Source organism: Pinus tabuliformis, chromosome 5_2 (genome assembly GCF_031772625.1).
Source record: "Pinus tabuliformis cultivar Carrire ecotype Pingquan chromosome 5_2, CPIR1, whole genome shotgun sequence".
Lineage (NCBI taxonomy): Eukaryota > Viridiplantae > Streptophyta > Pinopsida > Pinales > Pinaceae > Pinus > Pinus tabuliformis.
This window is the reverse complement of record NC_142306.1, coordinates 562,329,046-562,346,656: the sequence shown is the minus strand read 5'-3', so window position 1 is coordinate 562,346,656 and position 17,611 is coordinate 562,329,046. Positions and strand designations below refer to the sequence as shown.

Genomic DNA, 17,611 nt, shown 5'->3' with positions numbered 1-17,611 from the left:
AACCTTCAATATGTCTTCAAGGTACTCCCAGATGTTTTTCCAAGATTCTTCACTATGTTGCACTAGGTCTGCTCCAAGAAATCTTCAAGGGTATCTTCCTCAAAATTCTTTACTGTTCAATTTTTCAATATTGGTTCTACAAGACTTCAAATCTGCTCTCCCACAAGACTGCTTCAACAAGGTGTCTTCAATGAATTGCCAAATTCTGCAATGTTCAATGTTTCATATGTCCAATTAGTTCCAAAGACAATTAGAGCTTGATTGTCCAACATTCTTTAATCTTTAGGCCTCCACCATTGACTACATATGCCTTGATGATGTCACCACAATTATCTTAAGGTGTTGGACTATATCTGAGTGTTATCCTTGTAGCTATCTCCTCCTTCACTGGTCTAGTATAGATATACACATGTATATAAAGGACCGAGTTCAAATCAATGTCCACAGATTGGAGTTAAGTCTAGCCTTCCATAGGTGAGATCCTTAACAGGTGACTGTAGTCCGAGATTTACACCCACAGGAAACAGAGCTTCTGCAAATGCTTCAAGTCTGAGGTAATATGATTGTTCTATAGGTGAAGGATAGCTGATAGGACTTCAAGCATTAAGTTATTAGACCGATCCACAAATAATTGTCCAATTCTCAAAACTGAACCTTCATAAGGAACATCACATGTCTGTCTGAGCCTTCCAAGGATAATTGTCCACAGTTCGAGCTTCAATGAGCCTATCCAACAAATCTGAGCCTTCCTGTCCTCAAGTCGAAGCATCACAGATTTACTACCTCGAGGTTATGATTATAGGACCAAATCCTAGAACCGAGCCTCCACAAGTCAATATTCTAAGTCTTTCACAGGTTTATGAATCCGTGCTTTTGAGCACCGTAGGACCGAGCCACAAAAGTCTGCACCAGTTCCGAGGGTCCTCACAGTAGGTCTGATCTATAACAAACTGGAACCAAGTCCGTGGGTCGTTTCTCGAGTTCCCAAAAAAAAATCTTCACGTCTTTGGCAGTTGGAATAATGCTTCAATCAATTTGATGCATAAACTTTTAAATCAATGAATCTCCAAAACGTTTTTCAATTTCGTAAATGCAGTTTCAACTTTTATGCACAGACCCTTTTTTCACCCACGCGTCTTCGACATATAACACCTACACCCAGACGCTTCTAGAGTTCACAAGATGTGAACTATTCTTGTCTTCATCAAATCTAATGTCTGAAGTCTAAGTTGAAAATATCATAGTGTGAATATATAGTGAATGTAATATGTGAATGCTTGTCGTTAATGGGCCAACGTCAAAGGAGTTGAAGCCGACTTTCAAAGAGTGAGTCATATTTTTTTATTCATTATAATTTTGACAACCAATGCATCAAGGATTAGGAAGGGAATTTTTGTATAGGAGATAGAGAGAAGTTAGGATTAATAATAGGAGGTTTTTGAATAAGATTTTAATATGAATAGCCTTGTATTAAGTAAAAAGAGATAGGAGATAGGAATAGCGTAATAGGAATAGAAATAGGGATTAGGGTTTTTAGAAATTAGGAATAATGGGGTTTTCTTAGAATTAGGATTAGGGTTTAATATAAATAGGAATAAGGATTTTCATCATAGGAATAAGAATAAGTTGTATCAAATAAATTAAGGAATTGTTCATAGGTTCAAATTTCTTTTGTTGGGAACAAGGATTAGGGTTAGGGTTTCTTGTCGCAACCAATAGGACTAGGATTAATAAGGAATAAAGACTTAGGGTTTCTTAAGACTTAGGGTTTGATTAGGGTTTTTATTAGGACATGGTTATTAGGGGTATTAAGGTTTTAAAGATAATGCTCTTAGGGCTTCATCAACAATCAATGCTAGATTAGGCTAGTTCTTCCAAGCAATTAGGGTTTAGCCATCTTCAACAATGCCATATTGACATCAATGACAACCTTGGTTAACAAGCTTCTTCTTTCACTTGATTATTATTATGTTCTTATCGTCAAAAAGCGACCAAACTTTGAAAGAACAATGAGAGAAGAGGACACAAAATATAGGCTATCAGCCAGGGCCAAAACCTCTCGAGAGGAAAACCCACAAGAACTGCTTCTTGATGAACTTTCTTCAACCCAAGTCAAACTTGCCTCATAGCCGATATAATTTCTTCTTCGGCCAATATTTCAGACCTACAACTTCTTGACTGCAATTCGGCCTTACTGCAGAACCCTAAGGCACATGTGTGAGTAAGAATATGGTGAATTCTTCCTCCTTTTACCTTCGCAAAGATAAGTTCTCTTTCCTTGGCAATTTGGCTTGTATACTAGACTGATATGACACCAAAATTCAGCGGCTTGTAGAGACTGCAATTCGGCCTATCTACAACAGATTGATGCCCTAACCTTTTCGCATGTGTGGAAGGAATTAACCTCAGAAACAGTCCCTAGACAATTCAGTTTCTTTCTCTTTTCCTTCTTGAATGCTCAGCTTCTAAATTAGGTCCTCTTGGCACCTTAATTCAGATTCTTGTGACAACAGAGAGGATGCCCTAATTTCAGTTAGCACGTGTGAGAGATTAGCCCAAAAAAACAATTCCAAAACTTCGATATTTTCTCCTTGGTTCTTCTCTTCCTTTTTCGCTCTTCTTTTGATCTTCTTCTGGCTTAGATCGAACTTCTTGAGAGCTACTTCGATGGTCTCAAATGTGGTCAACATCCCCTTATATAGAGGCTTCTAAGATGCCCTTAATAGGCTAACATGCCAACTTTAGGAGGCCGACTTGTAGCTTGCACATTAACAAGGTCTTGGAGGGTCTTTGACTCTAATTTTGACTCTAATAAATTTTCTTGATGTTAGAAAATTATATATTACAGAGCAATGGAACACATAAAATATATTGCAGAAATATAAACACAGAAAATGCATAAAACAAGAGAGACACAGATATACGTGGTTCACCCAATTTGGGCTACGTCCATAGAGAAACAGTCAATCCTTCCTTTTATATTATCCAGCAAAATGAAGAGATACAACCTACAGTAGATCTGTTGTAATTCCCTCTTCGCTCTCACACAATATCCTCTCTCTTTCTCACTCAAAATACACATACATAGTCGCAATACAATTCCCTCGTATATAGTGAGGGGTTGCCTTTTAGGGCAAAAAACCCTAAATTAAACATAACTTCTACCGTCAGATTTCCACCTAATGAACGGCCCAGATTGACTACGAAATTACAACATTTTACAAGGTCGTTGCCCCCCCTGGACCCCCCTGGCGGCGTGCAAAAATTGGCGGCATTGTTGCCCCATTACGGATTGGGGTCCAATGCGGCGATACCTTTGAATAAATAAGATAAGCAAGCTCCACACCCAACACTTGACTTCCTACAATAAGCCTAGAATGGTCTTCCATACATGACAATGATTCAATGATAAGCCCTAGAAGCACTCAATGGGTGCTTGACCTATAAATCAAATAACCTTGAGCATAAAACCCATGCCTCAAGAATGACTAATAATTTTATTTTTCTCTTTACATCAAATACATAAAATCATGATTACATGTTTCATTATAAAGACCAAACCTAGTTAAATATTTCAACAAAAAGTACACTACAAAGATTCTCAGGAAGTTTCATATACAAGATTGCAGGCCCATGACCACAACTCTAGTCACAAACTGGATGAAAGTGGACACAAGTAGAGCAGAGCAAGTAGATACTACATTATGCACGCAGCTCATCGGATAATTGATGTACTTAGTCAACACATGACGTGATATATGTTTTGCAATGAACCAGTTGAGTTAGTTCATGATGGATCCTACCAGACTTAATTGGGTTGATGCAAAGCATGTTTTCAGATATCTTAGAGGCACAACAGATTATGGATTATGGTACAAACAGGTTGATGGAGTGAGGCTTGAGGGCCTCACAGATGCAAATTGGGCATGGAGTTCCACAAATCGGAAGAGTACTTCAAGTTGCGTTTTCAACATTGGGTCAGCAATTGTTTCTTGGTTCAGCAAGAAGCAGAGATCAGTTGCACTAAGTTCAACAGAGGCCGAATACATGGCTACTAGCTTGGCAACATGTGAAGCTATGTGGCTGAGGAAGTTGCTTGTGGGACCTTTCAAGCAAAGGATGGAGCCCAATGTGTTACACTGTGACAATCAGAGTTGCATTAAGCTCTTTGAGAATCTAGTGTTTCATGATTGCTCCAAGCATATCGAAATTCAATATCATCACCTTAGGGAATTTGTGCAAAAAGGGATATTTAAGCTACCATACATTCCAACAGAGGAGCAGACCGCAGATATCTTGACCAAGAGGGAGTTTCGAAAATGTAGCAATGGAAGGTCTTCTGGCTTGTGCCTTAACCAATGAAGACCTCGAGTTAGTCCTTCTCTAGCATGGATGTGAGTTCATGAGATAGACTTTAGTTTTGATGAGTCGATTTCCGATTTACTAGAATAATCATCAAGGTTGCATATGTAGTGTTAGAGCGTCAGTTACGTGGAGCCTTCTTTAGTTTGACTACAAGATAAGGTGGCAGTTACAAGTTCAGTTAGAACGGGTTACGTCTTCAGTGTTGATTGGAAAGAGAATTAAGACTTCAGTGTTGACTGGAGAGAGAACAAGTTGAACCCTCAGATAGCTCTCAATCACAACTAAAGACTAGGCCTCCTCGCAAGATTGAATTATATCTATAAAGCTCTGTTACATGGGAACCGTTTCCAAGAGTTGGGAAACCTGTTCCAATGGTTCCCGCGCTCCCGGGAGCCTTGGAACTATATGGGAACGTTCCCTTTTCAGGGGGAGCTGTAATGGGAACTTGGGAAAGTTCTGGAAGCTTTGAAGACTGTTTTTTTTGGAGTTCCCACGTTCCCTGGGGTTGGGGAATACAAAGCCTGTAGAGAAATATGTTGAACTGCCCACAAAACATGAGCCTAAGTTGAAACCTTCGCAGGGAGAAAGGCCAAAGACGTCCTTCACACTGATATCCTTAATTAAGAAACTGGAGCAATCTCTTGATGGGTTAAGTGTGTGGGACCTCGATGTAAGGGCGATATCTGGGATGTTATGCTGATGAGTATTTCTTTTGTTGTTTATGTATATATATGGCAGAAGATGATATAAATTGGTTCGAAGGGATGGAGCTCCGAGACCGCGAAGGATTAGGGTAAGAGCTCACTATTAACCGCAGGACCGCAGGCTGTTGTCCATAAACCGGCCTGTACATGTACCGGATGACGGGGTCGAGCTCGCGCCTGCCCAGCTTTCAACACCGATTAACAGCCGGTTGACCGACATGGAGGGTTTTATGGAAACGGACCTCGTGGATTATTCCGAGGATCCGCTGGAAGGGCATATAATATTCAGCAGCCCTAATTTTACGGTCCCGGTTTCTGTTCCACCAACTGCAGCGGAGACTCACGCTCTGGACACCTCTCCTGTGGTTTCCCTTCCAGATCCGCACTCCCTTCGCGCAACTACCTCGCCGCCCGGACTGGAAGCCCTGCCCCTCTCACCTGGTACGGCACTCCTCCTCACTTCCCTCTCTCCCGATTCTCTGTCCTTCGATCCGTTTCCATCTCCGCCTCACGATCCAGCTCCTACACAAGAAGGAACCCGAGCGACGGAAGCACAAACCCTCCAGGACACAGGGACACGGCCATCAGGATGTTTCGGCACCCCGGCCATTAATGTAAAAGCCACGAAGCCCTCCCTCCCGGATGGAGTAAAAAACCCATTAGTGGATCATCCGTCGGCGCCACGAATGAAGAAGCGGAAATCAAAGTGTATCAGAGCGACGGCCAAAGATATTACCATAGCATTCGGCGATCCATCAGACCTAGGGGAAACAATGACCATGGCACGAACGGTATTGGTAGGACATGTGCGGGGGCGTGTTTTCTCAGCAGGCAGACTGACGCAATGGGTAAAAGAAATCTGGGGGGCCCTGCTCATAGAATTACCGGAGGTTCATGTTCTCCCGAGGGGGTGGTTCTCCTTACACTTTGCGAAAGAGGGTTACACAGATTTAGTACTTGCACAGTACTGGCACATCGAAATGGCACCAGTGTTACTTAAGAGATGGAGCCCCCTATTTGATCCCGAGCGCGAACAGATAGGAGCAGGACCTCTATGGGTGCGTCTGCCAGGGCTGCCGCTACAGTATTGGAGTGAGGAAGCACTCATCCGAATTGGAAATGCACTGGGCACGTACCTAGATCATGACCGCTCATATGTGGAAACGAAGAAACGAACCCTAGCACGTGTACTGGTGTACTTGGATACCCGAGACGGACTGGAGGAAAAGATTACTTTGCAATGGGGTAAATACAGCAGAACTCAAATCCTCGACTACGAAGGTGTCCCTTTTCGCTGCAATCGCTGCCACCAAGTGGGACACCTCTTCAAGGATTGCCCACTGAACAAAAGCCCGGAAGACTCTCCAAAAATTTCGCCCTTATCATCCAGAGGAGTCTCGCCCATCATCCCCCGCCCATCTCAGGGTATTGCATCAGCTCAGGGCTCTCCAGCGAAAGCAGGACCGAAAAAGCTAGACTCGCCTTCTCCTCCACTGACAAGGGCTCGGGCAGCTGCAGCAGCCGCACAGGCCTCGGGTACTATTCTTATCCCTCCCTCTATTTCTTCTGGCATCTCATCTGATTTCGTTTTTTCAAATGTAACTTGCACCATGGCGCATTGCTCCATCCCTTCGCCCCCCTTGATCCCGTCTACTGCTCCGCCCTCTTTGCCTCCCGCATCCTCGCCCTCCTCGATTTCATCCTCCAGGAAGCCCTCCTCCCACCCTTACTCCCTTCGCCCTCGGCCCTCTCAGTCGGACGCCTCTGGACCGCAGGCCGGTTTGGGTATTGTCCCACTGGGCCCTGGATCTCTGTCCTCCCGGGGCAGAAAAACCGATCTTTCCAAAGCCATTAGGCGTGCAGGAGCGGAAGTCGCATCTGGGCGCCAATCCACCATTGACGGGGTCCTTAGAGCAGCCAAATCCCCGAGGATCGGCCCCCCATGAAGTGTCTATCTTTCAATTGTCGGGGCCTGGCTAGTGCCCCAAAGAAACTAGCTCTCAAACGACTTTTTGAGGTCGAATTACCTGATATCATTCTCCTTCAAGAAACACTTGGCCCTGCAGAGGCTATATCTCTTTCCTTAAGCACTCTGGCGGCCAGATGGAAGTTCCTGGCAATTGATGCTAACGGAAGATCGGGGGGGCTGGCAATTGGTTATAACCCAAAATCTATCAGGCTGGACTCCTCATGGGGTGGTCAAGGATTCATGGGAGCAGACATCTTTTCGGCGGATCTCGGCCTGTCCCTTCGTATTGTCAACATATATGGTCCATGCCAACAGAGGGAAAGCTTCTGGAGACAATTCTTCAATTGTAATCTAATGGCTCTTGATCGAATCATTCTGGGAGGAGATATGAATTTTTCAATGGGATTCAGGGAATCATGGGGTTCAATGGCGCAAGTGGACACCATCACAGAGTTCATGAGAAATACCTTGGATCAGAATGACTTCATTGATATACCTAAGCAGAAACCACTGCCCACTTGGAGAAATAGAAGGGTGGGAGCATCTGCATTAGCTCGTAGATTAGACAGGTTCCTGATGAAAGGACCCCTGATCCATCAGTTACATTTCTACAAGCAATGGGTGGGATCGGGAGGCATATCAGATCACTTCCCTATCTTATTGGAAATCCTGGGCCCTCACCATAAGCCAAAAGCCCCATTCAAATTCAATCATGTGTGGCTTCAGGACCAAGACTTTACTAAATTGGTTACAGACTACTGGAAAGCGCATCCCATTGACAGAGAATCATCATTGGCTAGGGGATTCTGTAAAAATCTTACTGAGTTAAAACACCTAGTTATCAACTGGGCAAAAGAAAAGAAAGCAAGAGAAGATGTTCAGATCACACAAGTGGAAGAAGAACTGAAAGTTCTTCTGGATGAGCGGAATCTGGGTTTCGTTACGGGAGATGACAAAGCCCGACTGGTGGAATTGGAAAATCAGAAGAACAATATTCTCAGGCAGAGGGAGGAATCGCTCAGATTGCGCAGTAGGGCAACATGGCTGAAAGCAGGGGATGAAAACTCAAGATTCTTCCACAATTATGCCAAGGGAAGGAAAGTGGCAAACACTATCTGGAATCTACCCCTACCTGAAGGAGGTTTTGCGGACTCCTTCAACAAGCTCTCCCAGCTTGGAACGGAGCACTTCAGAGGTTTATACAAGAGCCCTGCTGGCACAAATTTGGCAGAAATCATCAATGTGGCCACTCATTTCCCTAGATTTGTAAATGATGAGGACTCTGCAGATCTCACAGCCCCTGTCTCTATGGAAGAACTGGAAAGCACTCTTAAATGGTTCAAGAAAGAAAAGAGTCCTGGGCCGGATGGCTGGACTATAGAATTCTATATTGCCTTTTTTGATCTCATGGGAGGAGACCTGCTTGGGGTGATTGAGGAAAGCAAAACATCGGGGTGCCTCTATAACGGCATAAACTCCACCTTCATTGCCCTCATCCCAAAATCCGACTCCCCTACCTCCTTTGATGATTTCCGCCCCATCTCACTGTGCAATGTACTATACAAGATCATCTCAAAAATAATTGCCAATAGGATCAAGCCCATTCTATCAAAGCACATCGCCCCCCAGCAATTTGCTTTCCTAGAGGATAGGCAGATTCATGAGGCCATTGGATCCGCCCAGGAAGCGCTTCATTCCATCTGGACTAAACACCTCAAATGTATACTCCTGAAGATCGATCTCGCAAAAGCTTTTGACCGTGTCAGCTGGCTTTATATCAAAATGATCCTTATCCATTTGGGCTTCCCACATCCCCTCATAAATTGGATCATGGCCTGTATTACTACACCCTCCTTCAGCATCCTGATCAATGGTTCTGCCTCCCATTTCTTCCACTCAGAAAGAGGACTCCGACAGGGCTGTCCACTCTCGCCTCTCCTATTCCTATTGGTCATGGAAGGTTTGAGCCATCTAATCATCACTGCAAAAAGGGAAGGGGCTCTGAGAGGTCTTAAGATAACATAAGAATGTTACCTCACTCACCTACTGTTTGTAGATGATGTATTAATTCTCTTGGATGGCAGCATACAGGACTCCACAAATTTCTTCCGCATATTAAATCTTTTCTCACAAGCCACAGGCATGGAGGTCAACCGGATGAAATCTACCATAACTCTGGCCAGGACCTCTGTAAATGAGTCTCAAACTGCCCGGCAGGCTTTCCCATACACCCCACAATTATTGGACAAGGGGCTAAAATACTTGGGTTTTTGGTTAAAACCCACAAGCCAAAAGATCGCAGATTGGGCTTGGCTTGTAGCTAAAGTGGAAAAAAGGCTATTCTGTTGGAGTCACAGATACCTCTCCAGGGCTGGGCGGTTAGTCCTGATCAAATCAGTGCTGGAAGCAACCCCGGTATTCTGGATGGCGCTCGCCTGGATTCCTCGGCACATATTGGCTCGTCTACAGCAACTATGCAACAGATATCTATGGGTAGGTAGTCAAGACAAGCGTATCTTCGCCTGGATCGGATGGCAAAAGATAGCAATCCCGAAGAATTGGGGAGGCTGGGGGTTAAAGGAGCTCCCTATCTTCGCACAAGCTCTGGCTGCGAAAATGAGCTGGGCACTGTTAACATCTCAGAGTTTATGGACCCGTCTCACTTATCACAAATACATCTGGCCTCTCAGCACCCTGGATTGGATCAGACTTCCAAATTGGAACAAATCTGGCATATCTTCCATATGGAAAGCTCTAATACACTCTCTTCCCTTAATTAGAGACAATCTGGTATGGAGAATCAGGGATGGTACTCGAGCTCGGATCGGTCTTGACCCTTGGACTAACAGTGGCGGGCGGCATATCCTCTCACAAGAACTGGTGGAATACCTCCTCACACAGGACATCAAAGTAATTGCGCAAATTGCTGATCAAGAAAACTCTGACATATTCCACCAGGCATGGAAAACAGCGCATCACCTAAATCTGCCCCGAAGATGGCACCCTGAATGGCAGGAATACAGAGAGGCTCTGATCGAATCACATATCAGAATCATAGAGGGGCCAGACGAGCTCATATGGAATCAAGCCGAGGACGGAAATTACTCTCCTAAGGCAGGCTACAAGCAGCTCATTAGTCATAAGAAACCTGATGTCTTAGCTAGCTGGTGGCATAACATATGGAAACACTCTGCAGCGCCACGCTCAAAACTATTCACCTGGTGTATCTTGAGGAACAAGATTCCCACGGGGGAACATCTTATGCACAGGGCACAGTATGGACCAACTTGGTGTGTATTATGCAAAGAAGCCTCAGAATCCACGGAGCATTTATTTTTGAGATGCAGAACAATTCAGAATCTCTGGTCAAATCTTAAAAGCTTCATAAATTACACTGGAAATTGGGATGGAACAGACCTCACAGAAGCTTGGATAGAGTGGGAAAGGAGACACAAAGGATTGAAGATCACCAACCTGCCAATTATTGTAAACTGGCACTTATGGAAATCAAGAAACCGCATAATATTTGAAGACAAGCAGGTTCACTGGCCCCTGGTGGAGGCTGGTATTATAGCTGCATTCAGAGAACTACCTGACCCACCCCCATGCATTGATCATAGCACCCCATGGGCCTATTTTGATGGTGTTGCAAACAAACAGAGCTGTGGGGGTGGGTTTATCATACATAAATCTGAGCATCATTATTATAAAATAAAGGCGGGTCTGGGCACTGGAACCAACAACTTTGCTGAGCTTATCACTTTGAGACATTTACTCCATTTTGCATTGGGACATCACTGCACTAGCATCAATATTTTTGGGGACTCTCAAATTATCATAAATTGGTTCAATGGAATATATGCATGTCACATCCACACACTCAGCATTATCTTGAATGAGGTACTCGAACTCAAAGCAGCTTTTAACAATATTACATGTTCTCATATCTACAGGGAACATAACAAAGGCGCTGACAAATTATCCAAGGAGGCCGCGTTGATGGACAAAGGTATTTGGGAGATCACAGAAATTCAAGGCCAGCAGGAACACAAATATTATCACCGTCCATACATAGACCCGGGATACCAGACTACACCGGGTCATCAAACAAACTGAAGTTTTTTGCATGTATATGACAGATGAAATTTGATAAGCTTAACATATTTTTGTCGAAACAGTAAGATGTGTTGCCGAAAAGGCATACTGTAACAGCTCAAACAGAATGCCCTGCGTGGCAAATCTGAACTGAAAACTCATACAGAATCTTTTTGCAAAGGGTACAATGTACAAAGTGAACATCAGCATATGCGTAAAAGCATCTACAATATGTAATTTTCCTTAATAATGAAAATTACGGATTTTTCCAGTGGAAAAAAAAAATATATATGGCAGAAGATTGTGTGTGCACATTGTATGTGGTAGTGAATGCTTAAACATTAGAGTTTCATTACTTTTTCTCTTAAGAATAACTAGAAAAACATATGTAAAATTGTTCCTTTGTATTTTTAAGCCAAATTGATTCAAAGACTCGTCATGTGTCATAATGTTAATATTTTATATATATAAAAGGGAGAGACTCAGGGAGAGAGACACCCAAAGAATATATTTATATATAAGAGAGATTATATATTTATTATTTATATATTTAAATTGATTTTAATATTTGAATATTTTGATTCAATATTAATTTTTATTATTATATAAATTATATAATTAAAAAAATATTTTATATTTTTATATTTTTAATTTTTTTATTATATAATATTACCGCTCCCGATTAGCCGTTTCCTGTAAATTTTGGGGAAACCTCTAGCCGTTCCCGACACCCGTACCCAAGTTCCCAACGTTCCCACGTTCCAGAAACTCATGCAACATAGCTATAAAGAGAAGGATGAAGGCACACGATTGATCATTCTTGTGAGATAATTCATTGTGTGTGTAAAGTGTGTATTCTTAAGGAGCAGGTGTGCACAGATTTAGGGGTTGCAAAAGGAAATAGGCCCTCTTTTACGCTAGGAAATAGGGCCACAAGTGCGCTAAGAAATATGAGCCTTGTACACTAGGAAATAGAAGTGTGCAAGGAAATAGGGGCCTTGTATACTAGGAAATAGGAAAAGTGCGCAAAGAAATAGGAACAGGGATCAGGGATTTATAAAGCAGGTTGAGGCTATTCAACAAGGAACAGTTGTGTGCAAAATCGAGATCAAGCAGTGATCAAGGCAAGTCGAGATCAATGGTAAAAGTTGAGATTAGTGAGGAGAACAATTGTGTTCTTAGAGATAGATTGCTTTGTAACAGATCCAATTGCTGAAGAATAGTCAATAAAATACCACCACAAAGAAAGCAGGTTTTCCCTTTTGGGTTCCCTGGGTAAACAAGCGTGTCGATTTTGTGTGCATGTGTTTTTTATCTCTCGATTATTTTCCACTGCTTATATATTGTTAAGAAACTTTGTATCTTGGTGAATGTAAATTTGGTTTTAGTTTTCAATTTCCTTGTTTTCAGTAATTCATCTAAGTAGTTGCAGAGTTTCAAGAAAAATTAACACCAAATTAGCATTGGCTCCATGGGTAAATGTATCAATCTCCCCTGATCAAATCAGCATGACCCAACCAAATCAACATGGCTTCTTAGGAGAAGGTCTGCCCCTAGGCCATTCACCCCTAGACAAATCAGCATGGCCCCACAAGTGAATGTATCATTCTCCCCTAGTCAAATCAGCATGACCCCATGGGAGAATGTCTACCCAATGCTGCAAAAACATCAACACTCCCTCTCAGCAAGGGAGACATTCTGCATCACGCCAAGCTTGTCTCTAAAGTATACAAACTTCCCCCTAGACAAAGGCTTGGTGAGAATGTCTGCAATCTGCTCGTCTGTGGATATGTACTGGAGCTTCACTGCTCCCTTCTGCACCATGTCTCGGATGAAGTGATATTTGATCTCAATGTGCTTCAACCTATCATGAAATATTGGATTCTCCAAAAGCTTGACACAACTTTGATTATCACAATATATCAAGGTCGTCTCTAGCACCTGATCAAATAGCCCTACAAACAACTTCCGAAGCCACACTGCTTCCTGACTTGCGGCACTGGCTGCGATATACTTCGCTTTTGTTGTACTTAATGCAACATGAGCCTACTTCCTGCTAAATCAAGATATCATAGCTAATCCCAAGTTGAAGCAACGCCTCGAGGTGTTCTTTTTGTCCACCGTACTCCCGGCCTAATCCAAATTAGTATATCCCTGCGGCCTCACTTAACCACCTGAGAAATATCTCAAACCATATCTAACTGTACCACACAGGTATCTCAACACATGCTTCGCTGCAACCCAATGTACCTGCCTCAACTCAACCATATATTGGCTTAGGGTGTCCATTGCAAAGAAAATATCCGGCCCAATGTTAACCAGGTACATCAAACATCCAATCAACTACCTATACATAGTGAGATCCACCAAATCTGAATTTGAAGCTAAATCACTCAGCTTTTTCAAATTGGTCACCATCGGTGTAGCCATGGACTTGCAATCCATCATATCAAATCTCCTCAAAAGAACAATGTGCTTCCCCTGTCTGGGGAATATCTCATTAGGTATCTGTCACACCTCCAATCCCAAGAAATAATGCATCAGGCCAAGATCTTTCATCTCAAACTCTGAAGCCAACTCCCTCTTGCACCCGACAATGAGCCTTTCTACCCCAATAAGGAACAGATCATCAACATATAGCACCAAGATCAAAGGATCAACATCAACAACCATGAAGTAAAGGTCACGATTTGCATCACTCTTGGTGAAACCCAAACTCATCAAATCCATTAATCCTAGAATACCATGCCCTGGGTGCCTGTTTGATTTTGTACAGAGCATTCTTCAATTTGCAAGCATGGAACTCCTTCCCATGTACCTCAAAGCCCTAAAGTTGCTTTGTGTACCCTTCCTCCTCAATCACACCAATGAGGAACGCGGTTTTTACATCCATCTGATGTATCTTCCAACCCATAACAGAAGTAAGAGAAACATTAGTCCTAATAGAAGTGTACCTGGCAACTGGAGCAAACATCTCATCATAGTCCACTCCCTCTTTCTAGAAGAACCCTCTCGCCATGAACCTCGATTTGTACTTATCGATGTTGTCATCTGTTGCATGCTTGATCTTATAGATCCACTTGGAAGTCACTACTAACTCCCCCTCTAGTCTCGGAACTATCTCCCACACATCATTCTTCATGATGAACTAATACTCCTCCATCATGGCATCCCTAGAAACCTGTTGGCTTGCTGCCTCCTCATAGCTAGAAGGTTCAAATCAATGATGTGACTCATCAATGCCATATAACTTGAGAACCTTTGTGGTCGTATGCTCTCCCTGAAGGTACACCTCAAAGCTGCATGCCTCTTTGCATCCTGCAAAGTGTCACCAAGCCATGTCAGTCTCTTCTCGGTCCCTACAACATCTCTAGGCAAGTCCATTGACTCTACTATCTCTTCTAACTCCTCTTGATAGTCTAAAGGATGAACAACTGGACGAGAGGGATTTGCACCAACATACTTTGGCGCCTCTTGCTCCTCACTATCAATCTCCATCAAAAGGCTACCTCCTCATCAAAAGTAACATCCAAGTAACCTCAATCTGACGTTTTGGAAAGTAGATCCTGTAGGCCTTTGAAATCTCATTGCATCCCACAAATGAACCCTTCTTCCCAGAAGGTTCTAACTTCTTCCTCTTCTCCTTGGGCACGTGGATGTATACTAGACAACCAAAGATCCTCAAATGAATGACCTTCGGCTTCACTCTTGTGAATGCCTCCTCTGGAGTCTTCACCTCTGATATCCGATGAGGACTCCTGTTATGAACATAAACAGTCGTGTTGGATGTCTCTGCCCATAAGAACATGGGTAAATCTTGATCATGAATCATCACCTTGACAACCTCCACAATGGACTTGTTCTTCCTTTCCACAACCCCATTCTGTTGAGGGTTGTAAGGAACTATCCACTCCCCCTTGATCCCTACCTCCTTACAGAAATCAATGAAGTCCTTCGATGTATACTTGCAAACACCATCATGTTCTACCTAGAGCTTTGGAAGACCTATAACCATCTTCCTCATTGCTGGCAAAACCTTATAATGCAAATGAGCAAATCTTTAATGCCATAACTCACATAAATTGATAATGTCATGTACCAATGCCTGGGCTAGTTGTCCTATCAGTCTATATAGTTCTCCCTCTCGAGCACCAATCACTTTCGCTGAGTCTATGCTCGAGCCCTTTGCCCATACAAGAACCTGACCATCTACAAAAGCAACTTTGTAACCTATATCCTCCAACGCTGTGATAGAGACCAGGTTCTTCAATCCTAGCACAAACAAAACATCTCTAATGTGTAAAGAATATCCAAAGTCCAGCTAAAACAATGTTGTCTCAACTCTTTTCACTGCATACTTGGCATTATCTCCAAGTTCCACCTGCAATGTTGAATCCTTCTCTATCAAATTTGTGAGAGAATCTCGAAAACCAGTCATGTGCCTCGAAGCACCATTGTCCACCAACCAACCATCACTGCCATTTGTAACAGTACCTGTAAGAGTGGAGACAAAGAAATATTCCTTCGACTTCTTTTGTGGTGGATGCTCATCAACATCAATTGCTAATGCATGCTACTTTCCCTTCCTTTTCTTCTGAGGACACTAGGAGGCATAGTAACCAAAATCATGACAATTGAAACAATTCATCTTTGACATATCCTTCTTCTTCTGATCTGGAACTAGAGTTGGTTTTCTACCTGTATTCTTTTTATCAAACTTTCAAAAATTTCTTCTTCCCTTTCCTTTCTTTGAATGAGTTGCAAGTGCTTAAGTTTCTTCATCCTGAGGTCTCTGCAAGTTATTCTTGGACAACAATCTAGGCTCCCCTTGGACACGATCAGTCCATAATTGATCAAACTTGGGCAGATTTTCTCGTGCACAAATTCCCTAAACAAATGGCTCCCATGAGGAAGGAAATCCATTGAGAGTCATTGTAACAAGCTTTGTATCATTAATGGTATCTCCAATGGCTTTAAGTTCATCTCTCAACTAGGAGACTCTCATAAACAGAATTTGATCTAGACGTCATGATACCACGGAGTTGATGCCTCAAGGTTAGTTTCCTGCTAGTGTTGCTACTCTTGTACAATCCCACCAAAGCATCATATACATTTCTTTGGTAGTCTTCAACTCAGCAACATGTGGAATCAAATGGTCCTTTATGGAATCTATCAAGATCCTCTTAGCCTTTGCTTCATTCTTCTTATACTTGACTTTCTCCCCAGCTCCCTCTGGCTCTGGAATGAATTTCTTCATATGATCTCAAAGCTCATTTTCATCCAAGACAAGAAGTATCCTAGTCTTCCAAGATCTGAAATTTGTAGCACCATCCAAACTGTCTTCTACTATGACACTGGGCACTATTTTGACAAGATATTTGAAATTCGTACAAGCTGTTGAACACTGAAAGTTGAGGCTAAAATCAATGGTTGATCTTCAACAAAGCTCTAATAACATGTTAAAATTCTACATGATGTGTAGTTGAATACAAATTTTCTGCCACATAATTAGTTCCTAATGATTTTTTCTTACAGTGTTTTATGCCACCGTTATCATTGAAAAACTACACTTAGAATATCTCAACAGTAATCGCAGTGGAAACAGTAAAGATCATAGAAAGACAGCCATGCACAATAAAGACAATAATTTTACGCTAGGAAACCTCACCTTGGGAGAAAATCCATCAACTTTTCTTAGGAGAAATTATTCTTCAGCAAGGTTTACAAATCAGCAATTTGTCCAGAAATCTGTGCCAATAATCCAAGTCAAATACCAGTCAAACCTAGTCAAAACAATGTTGGTCAATGCTGGTCAAACCAGCCAAAAAACATAAATTCAACATTGGTCAACTCAACCTAGTCAAACTAACCTGCAATCAAATTTCGGCCCTATGGTCAACTGTGGTCAACCCTGCAATCTATGATCAAATCCCTGCAGTCAACTGTGGTCAACCCTACAGCCTACGGTCAAATCTCTGCAGTCAACAATCTACACATGCGATCCTTTCGCGATCAACTTTCAATCAACACAGCGCAGTCAACTATAGTCAAAGTTAGGTCAAAGATCATCAACACGTGCAGCCAAGAGAGGGATAGAAAATGAGGAAAAGATGATCTCCAAATTGATTTCTCCTTTGCTAAGACTTGCTTCTTCATTGGTGATGAAATGAGAAGTCACATCATATGTTTATATTGGTTTGTCGACTTGTCTTCTTTCTAGGACGACTTGTTTATCTAGGGTCGACTTGAATACCTCCCGCTGCTACAAAAAATCAACACTCCCTCTTAGCGAGGAAAGCATTCTCCTTGGCTGAAAACAGATTTCTCCTTAGCTAAAATTTCTCCTCCACTAGAAAAGTTCATGAGTTTGCTATGTTGACGTAGTGTCTCCTCACACACACATTTATAAATATAGATCATTCCATCTCGAAGCAGGCAATGTGAGTATCGTGGGCCATTTACCCCTAGCCAAATTAGC

General features: G+C 42.5%; 1 protein-coding gene across 1 annotated transcript in view; it reads right to left on the bottom strand.

Moving 5' to 3' along the window:
* Positions 1–17,611, bottom strand: part of LOC149160207 (dnaJ protein P58IPK homolog B-like) — a 340,558-nt gene that overhangs the window by 290,806 nt on the left and 32,141 nt on the right. The gene's annotated exons all lie outside the window — the stretch shown is intronic.